The sequence below is a fragment of the Mauremys mutica genome, chromosome 10 (genome assembly GCF_020497125.1).
Source record: "Mauremys mutica isolate MM-2020 ecotype Southern chromosome 10, ASM2049712v1, whole genome shotgun sequence".
In the NCBI taxonomy this organism is placed as follows: Eukaryota; Metazoa; Chordata; order Testudines; family Geoemydidae; genus Mauremys; species Mauremys mutica.
This window is the reverse complement of record NC_059081.1, coordinates 84,378,561-84,387,090: the sequence shown is the minus strand read 5'-3', so window position 1 is coordinate 84,387,090 and position 8,530 is coordinate 84,378,561.

Genomic DNA, 8,530 nt, shown 5'->3' with positions numbered 1-8,530 from the left:
AGAAAAATGAACCACAGCCCTTCTGGTTTGTGCATCCAGGAATCCTTTCATGGTTTTCAACTTTACAGCTTGCCATTTTGAATAGATCACCAGCTCAGCTGATGGGATTCACCATGAAACCTGCCTGCTTGCAAACTGCATGAGCCCGAATTAGATCACAGCATCGGAATGTGATTTGTTTGGTCTTTGCAGAGGTGTGGCCATTCAAATAAGCAAAGAACTTAATGCACCAATAAATCAAACCTTTTTTGCTGGGGTGGGGGCAGGGTTGTTCTAAAGAATTTCTCCTGTTCCTACTTCCTTTTATGCATCAATCCCATTTGTTAATCCGCGGATGTTCTGGCAGCTCCTGTGCTTAAAACACAACGGCACAAGCCCCAGATAACAAAATGCAGCCAATAGGGCATGTATGGTATGGGGCATTGTTTAATAAGTCTCCTCTGTAGCTCCTGAATGAGTGTGAAAACACAGGCATGTGATCCATGCCAGGTTAATGAATGTATTTCTCTCCTCCCCGCCCCCAAATCCTCTGTTTCAACGCCACAGCTTCATTTCCTGTACTTTAACAATTGTATTTTGCAAATATGATGCAGTTGCACTGCCTGGTTAAGTGAGGAAAGTCAGCGGAGAGGCAAACAATTCTGCCGAGATCAAGAGGGAGGAACGCAGACGCAAAATGGGGTGCTAGGATCTCCTAACACAAAATCGGCTTTATTATAAGACTTAACATATGTACAGATATATAGGGACAGAGGCGGATGAAAGCAGATAAATCAAAATGGCCTGAAAGCTAGAGTCTTATTTTACATTGCCGAGGTTTGTCATGAGATTCTGATAGACTGGTACTGAACTAAAGGTGGAACTGCGGGTGATGGTGAACCCCATAAGGCTTCATGGGAATATGCTTATGAATGTATATATGATATAACTGGAATATGTTTTATGCTACACATGCCATGTAACATAGCTACGTAAAGGTTATGATCTACTGAATACACTCCTCCTATTTGTATGCATGTAGCATTTTTGTACTTGAAGTTAGCAATATTGGCTGTATACTTGCTTGATTTCTAAGTAGCCTCTGTAAAGCATTTGAGCAGCTTCTTGAGAAAGGAATGTGCAAGTTAAGTGCCCAATCAAGAAGCACTTAAGAGACAATGGATCTTGGGAGGCTCCAATCCACATAAGAAGTCTACACGAGGACGTTCAAGGTAGCAGGTAAGCCATGGCTGCTGCCTGTAAAAATTGAGTCATGCAGGGACATGTGACTTGCCCATGTGACTCCAAAGCTCCATCTTGGAGCTGGACTTTGTATAGGAGAGAGGAGGAGGCCTCCACCCACAAGAGACAGTCTACTTAAACCCCTGGGAGACCCCTCCATTTTGTCTTCAGCTGGCTAAAGAGAGAGCCTCTCCAAACCCAAGGATACCCGAAAGAAACTGGAACAAAGGACAGTAACTACAGGGGGGGTGAATGATTGCTGGACCCAGACCAGAAGGAGACTAATCTGTAAAAGGAAGCTTACTGGAACTGGTGAGGTTATAGCTGTATTCAGTTTCTTAGACATAGACTTGCGTGTTCTATTTTATTTTCCTTGGTAATTCACTTTGTTCTGTCTGTTACTACTTGGAACCACTTAAATCCTACTTTCTGTATTTAATAAAATCACATTTTACTTATTAATTAACCCAGAGTCTGTATCAATACCAGGGGGAGGGGCAAACAGCTGTGCATATTTCTCTATCAGGGTTATAGAGGGCAAACAATTTATGAGTTTACCTTGTATAAGCTTTATCCAGGGTAAAATGGATTTATTGGGGTTTAGACCCAATGGGTTTAGACCCCATTGGGAGTTGGGCATCTGAGTGTCCTCAGCTGGTATAAATCTACATCATTGTATTGACTTCAGCTGAGTTGCCTTATACCAGCTGAGGATCTGGGTCACTGGGTTATGCTTGATGTCAGCTCAGTGGTGAGATATATACACAACTAGTCATTTAATTTACTTGCAGGGTGCTGTGATGACATGGTTGTGGCTAGAAGTTGGTTTCTAACAGAGAGATAATTACCGTATTTTCCGGCGTATAAGGCGACTGGGCGTATAAGACGACCCCCTAATTTTCCAGTTAAAACATAGGTTTTGGCCTATACTCGCCGTATAAGACTACCCCCCCTTCCGAGGCAACACCATTTAATAACATCAGATTTGATTTAAATAATTTTAATTAAAATGGTTTTGACTTACCGGTACTTAAAATCCTTCAAAATCCTCATCATGTTCATCCTCTGACATCATAAGTTCATCAAAGACGTACTTTGCCGTCGAGATCTGCAGGTAATTTTTGTGCAATTCTGGTCTTTTGCCTCAGTACCAGATTATGCCTTTCCAAGAACCTAGTACACCAGGATACAGTGGCCTTAAATCCTTTGCTGTGATGTGGGTTAGATTTGGCCCACTGAAGTGCAAACATGTTGCATCTCAGTGCGTCTCGTGCGGGCATGGACAAAGCCCAACAACCAATGTGATTGGTAGCAGAGTCGTTTATTTCTCTCCAGCATACTTCTTATATACAATTATGGCAAGCAATCAAGCAATTGCTAATTGGTTAATAAGATACACACAGGCACAGCTATAACTTCATTGGATAATTGTCATCCTGTACAACCTTCTGATTTATTATCCTGTTTACGGCCTACTAGCAGTGAGAACCAGCCAAGGCCAGCATCTCACTACACAGCTCACAGCCTAATTAGCCCGTCCTTGAAGCCTAGACACCTCAGCTTCCCACACTCCCATCTGCCAAGTTAGCAATACATTCCCACACAAACATACGTATTTTGTTTCGTGTCACTACATAACCATTTTGACGATGCTCATGCACCATGTCTGCTACGTGCTTTTCAAGTTCTGACCAATGTGGTGTGCCTCTTCTTAATGCACACTTACTCCTTGGCATACTCTTTAATGCACCTTCATTTGCTTTCCAGTCTCGGACCATCTTTTCTGTTACTCCATATTGACTTGCAGCAGCACAGTAATTATTTTCCTTGGCAAAGTTTACAACTTTCAGCTTGAAACTGGCTTCAAATTTCCTTCTTCTTGCTGGAGCCATGATGGGGTCTTTTCTACCAGCCATTTGTTGTACACCCATTTACAGAACGTCCCTAATCTTTTAGGCCGCTGGATGTGCGGTAATACAGTACTGTAGCTTCGGCTACATACAGAATGTCCCTATTATTACCTTTTAGCCCGCTGGATATGCCCTAATATAGTACTGTAGCTTCGGCTACATACAGAACGTCCCTGTGCTGATACTGTATGTACCGCGTTGAGCCAATCCCGGCAAGCGGTGTATTCTATTAATGCATACAAAGCCTGCTCGGATTGGCAAAGGTTGTAATAGCCCGCCTCTCTGACTCAGCCAATCCGAGCAGGCTTTGTATGCATTAATAGATGACACCGCTTGCCGGGATTGGCTCAGCGCGGTACATACAGTATCAGCACAGGGACGTTCTGTATGTAGCCGAAGCTACAGTACTGTATTAGGGCACATCCAGCGGGCTAAAAGGTAATAATAGGGATGTTCTGTATGTAGCCGAAGCTACAGTATGTTTATACCCGGCGTATAAGACGACCCCCGATTTTTGGGGGTTGTTTTTTAGTATAAAAAGTCGTCTTATACGCCGGAAAATACGGTATACTGATTTCTTGGAACAGCCTAGCCATATGCCAACTTAAAGAGAACTCAAGATCTCAGCTTGGACTATACTAGTGAGAATGGAAATGACTTCTAAAGGGTCATGAAGGGAATCTGAGCATTTAAGTAGCTTCTCCATGAATTATACTAAAAATGAGGCAGCAGCTGCGGAGAAGTCGCATTGGTTCATTTCAGCTATCATGACCAAGAGAATAAGAACAGTAGGCTGACGATACAAATACCATTAGTTGGTCACAACTACAGCTAGTTGGAAAATTTTCATCAAAATTTGCTTTTTTTAACCCCCAAAATGCAAATTTTGTCAAATCAGAATGTTTTGAAAAACACGTCGATTTTGATGAATTTTCTCCACATTCCAAGAAGCATTTTCATAACATTGAAACATCCAATTTTGACATATTGGGACTAGAACATTTTCATTTTTCAGTTTAAGATGATTTTTTCAAAAAAAAACAAAACTTTTTTTATCTAAAAACATGTGAAAGTTTTGAGATCGAAATGGGAATTAAAGGTTTCAGTTTTATAGAAATGAAACGTTTTGATTGACCCCCAACCTTTTTTTGGAATTTGATTCCACTGGAGATAAAATATTTTGTTTTTGTTCCATTTCAGAACGGTAAAAATGCCCCAAAGCACAGAATTTCCTGTGACATGGTAACTCTGGGTCCAGCTCACTGCTATTGCAATGAAGTGACTGCAGGACGGATCTGCAGAGGTTCGGTGCTTCCGCTCGTGACCAAAGCCTAATGCAATGACATGTTACTCACACGAGGATTCACATGGATCATTCTTAAACTAGATGTTTCCATTTTAAAATACTGAGGTGGCCTCTAGCACTCTTTTAGGAAGCTTCTGTCGCTTCTGCCCATGGGGGCGAGAGGGGTGAATGGAAAGAACTTGGAGAACTGCAGAGTGACCTTTGCTAACGTCTAGCCGCACAGTTTCAGAGTGTTGGGCTGGGTTTTAGCCACGTGACGCCCATTCGAGGCAGTGGGGAGTGGGCACTTTAAATCCACTGCAAACTCTTGAACACTGCTGGGTCCAATCACTGACTTCTCTGCACCAACCCAAGAGGAAAGCAACTCACTCCACTGAAGCCATCAGAATTACACCCAGCATGTATCTGGCGCACTGAGTTAACCCTCCCAGCTCCCAGCCTCGACAACGCTGCTTTCAAATGCAGACAGACGCCCTGGTTTCACAACAATGGAGACTTGTGGAAGAGACAGAGTGGGTGTGTGCTGTAACAAAGAGCTGGGGCTGCTTTGCCAGACACTGTGGGCTGGAAATCCTGTCAGGAACAGGCAGCAAGTTTCTTTTCGGGACTTGATTGCTTGGGTAGCGAGGTGGAGCCGGAGCTCTGTAAGCACAACTCGGCAGGATTTCCCTGTCTCACGGAACTGCCTCCTCCTCTCTGTCCAGCCCTTCGGAGAATGTGTTGAGGGAAATAAAGGTGAAGCTCTGAGCTGAGGCCAGGCATTGTTAGTAAAATTGCAGTGTCTTGAGGCTCCATCTTCTTCAGGGTCGATGGGTCATCACAGGCTTCTGCAAGGCACCAAGACACTGAAATGAAAACCTCAGGGCTACAGGATCGAACACATGAATCTCATTCGCTCTGGGACTTGCGCTGTTTGCTTTCCATTTCCCTTCTCCCAAGCTGCGTGCCTCTCTCCTGCAATCTCCACTCGCCGTGGGCTGCCCTCGCTGCCCTTCCAGAGCAGGAGATGAAGCCACCAGCATGGCTCCCGGGGGAGACGTACCCCTGGAAGATCCAACTGCCTCCTTTCATCATGCCCATGTCATGGTCTCGTGCGTGCTGCTGACCTAGTCACATGCCTTGAGATCGGCTCTGCACTCAACAGCTCCATGTCTTGCCTAGCAGGCTCCAGTGACTGCACACTGGCCAAGGGCGGGCAGGCTGAAGCACACCACAGAGGAGTGGTTGCTGCTCTCTGGGCACCATTGGTGTCTCATAGGTTTCAGCAGTGGAGCCCCATGGAGGCACCATGCAGGGGGGAGCTGGAGCCGGTTCCCACAGGTTCCCAAGAACCGGTTGCTAAAATTAGACCTTCGTGGAGAGCCGGTTGTTAAAGGGCCGGGGTGGGCAAAGAACTGTTGCTCCCAGGAGTCCCAGCTGGGGAGGCTGAGGCTCCCCCGGCCCTTCCCCCGCTTCCCCCCAGCTGCAGCATGGCCAGCCGCCGGCACCAGCTGGGCAGCTGAGCTCGGGAGTCGTCCTGCTGCCACTTTTTGAGCGGCCCGGCCAGGTGTGTGGGGGGGGTCCTGCTGCAAGCTCCAGGGCTGGCCAGGGGGGAGGGGGCAAGTGGGTCCATTGGCCCAGGCCCTGCAGGGCCCCTGGCCCCACGAGGATGTCTCCCCTGGGCCCTCCCCTGCTTCCCCCACCCCGCAGAGCTGCAGCACGGCCAGTAGCTGGGCAGCTCAGCGGAGCTCTTGGCTGCCGGCAAGGTAAGGGGTCTGCAAGCTCCAGGGCTGTGTGTGTAGGGGGGGGTAAGTGGACAATTTGCCCCAGGCCTCTGGCCCCATGAGGATGTCTCCTTCCAGCCCCCCCAGACCCTCCGCCCCCCCGCAGAGCTGCAGCATGGCCAGCAGCTGGGCAGCTCAGCTGAGATCCTGAGTCGTCCTGCTGCTTTGAGCTGCCAGCAAGGTAAGGGGGGAAGGGGCTGCAAGCTCTAGGGTTGCCGGGGGGCAAGTGGGGCAATTTGCCCCAGGCCCTGCAGGGGCCCCTGGCCCCACGGGTATGTCTCCCCCTGCCCTGGCCCCTCCCCCGTTCCCCCCTCTTAAAACAGAACTTTTTATAGAGAACCGGTTGTTAAGATTTTGGCAGGTCATCACTGGCACCATGTGTATCTTGACCAACATTAGAGGGGTGAAATACAGTTTGCTAAGACTTCTGTGCTAATTTAGTGATGTAGCGAAATGCCCAGACCCTATATGGCCAATCAGCAAGAACTCTAAGCAACCCTCCGCTCCTAAAGTGCAGGACAGGACCCCCAGCTGCAGGAATGACCTCTTTGCACACCCCTCCCCCCACACTCAGTTGGTGCACTGAGCTGAGCCAGACCAGAGACTGAATATAGCCTTGAAAATGTGGCCCATCTTCATAACACCAAGCACTAGAAACTGACTTCAAGAGAAGCTATTTGCTAGGGTTGAAAGTTCAGCCACTGATGGTTCCCCACCCCCAGGCCTCCCACCATAGCCAGCCTCATCTGGCCTTTGAGACTCCTGAGAACCACAGGGATAGGGCCAGTGAGGTTTCTTGGTAAGGAAAAAGTCTGACTGATTCATGGCTGTGCATCCGGACTGCCCCTTGTGAGCCTAGTGCTGGAAGCTTTGGGAGCACCTGAATCAAGTTGGTTCCAAGAGCCCAAGCCAGTGTATTGACGGAAGAGCTCTCTCAGGAGGTCAGGTATTGGGGGGGAAACAGGTTGGAGCGCAGTGACCAGTATTTAGGATCGGGAGTCTGGAGTTCACAGTGCTGCTACGAGAGGCCACCTGACATTGTGACTGTGGCCACAGCAGATCAGGCTGTTGATGAGTCTATGGATTAGACTTGGTCTACACCTAAGTTAGATCAGCACGTTGCCCTGTGGTTGGCCACACTCCTGTGTGACATTGCCATGGCAACCTAACCCGCACGGTGGCTGCAGCTGTGTTGACACAAGTAGGCTTCCATCGCTGAAGTGCCTGTCTGTCGGGGAAGTGGTGGCCTACACTAAAGGAAACCCCATTTCTGTTGGTGTTGGCTGTGTCTATACCACGGCGTTATATTGGCCAATACAGTGACAGAGCTATGTCGGTACAGCCCCCCTGTACTGTACATGTACCCGTAGGGTTAGACTCCCATTAGGATTCTTTTAAGCATGTTGAGCTTGAATGATTGGAACAGGGGTGCAGGGAGGATCATAGAATATCAGGGTTGGCAGGGATCTCAGGAGCTCAGCTAGTCCAACCCCCTGCTCAAAGCAGGGCCAATTCCCAACTAAATCATACAGCATCATAGAATAGCAGATAGAATCATAGAATATCAGGGTTAAACTGGAGCCACGTCTCCTGCTACGCTGAGTGGGAAATCGAGGCCTGGGGCCTAACTCTTTAGAGTGTGCAGCAAAGAATCCTGTGGCACCTTATAGACTAACAGACGTTTTGCAGCATGAGCTTTCGTGGGTGAATACCCACTTCTTCGGATGCAAGCAGTGGAAATTTCCAGGGGCAGGTGTATATATAAGCAAGCAAGAAGCAAGCTAGAGATAACGAGGTTAGATCAATCAGGGAGGATGAGGCCCTGAGGATGTTTCATGATGTTGAAATCATGAAACAGCTTCCACCCCTCCATCAACCTCAGCCTGGACCTATCTACATGGGAGGTCCACTTCCTAGACACCACGGTGCAAATAAGTGGTGGTCACATTAACACCACCCTATACCGAAAACCTACCGACCGCTATGCCTACCTTCATGCCTCCAGCTTCCATCCTGGGCACACCAGAAGATCCATTGTCTACAGCCAAGCACTGAGGTACAACCGTATCTGCTCTAACCCCGCAGACAGAGACCAACACCTAGAAAATCTCCACCAAGCATTCTCAAGACTACAGTACCCACACGAGGAAATAAGGAAACAGATCAACAGAGCCAGATGTGTACCCAGAAGCCTCCTACTGTAAGACAAACCCAAGAAAGAAACCAACAGGACTCCACTGGCCATCACATACAGTCCCCAGCTCAAACCCCTCCAACGCATCATCAGGGATCTACAACCCATCCTGGACAATGATCCCACACTTTCACAG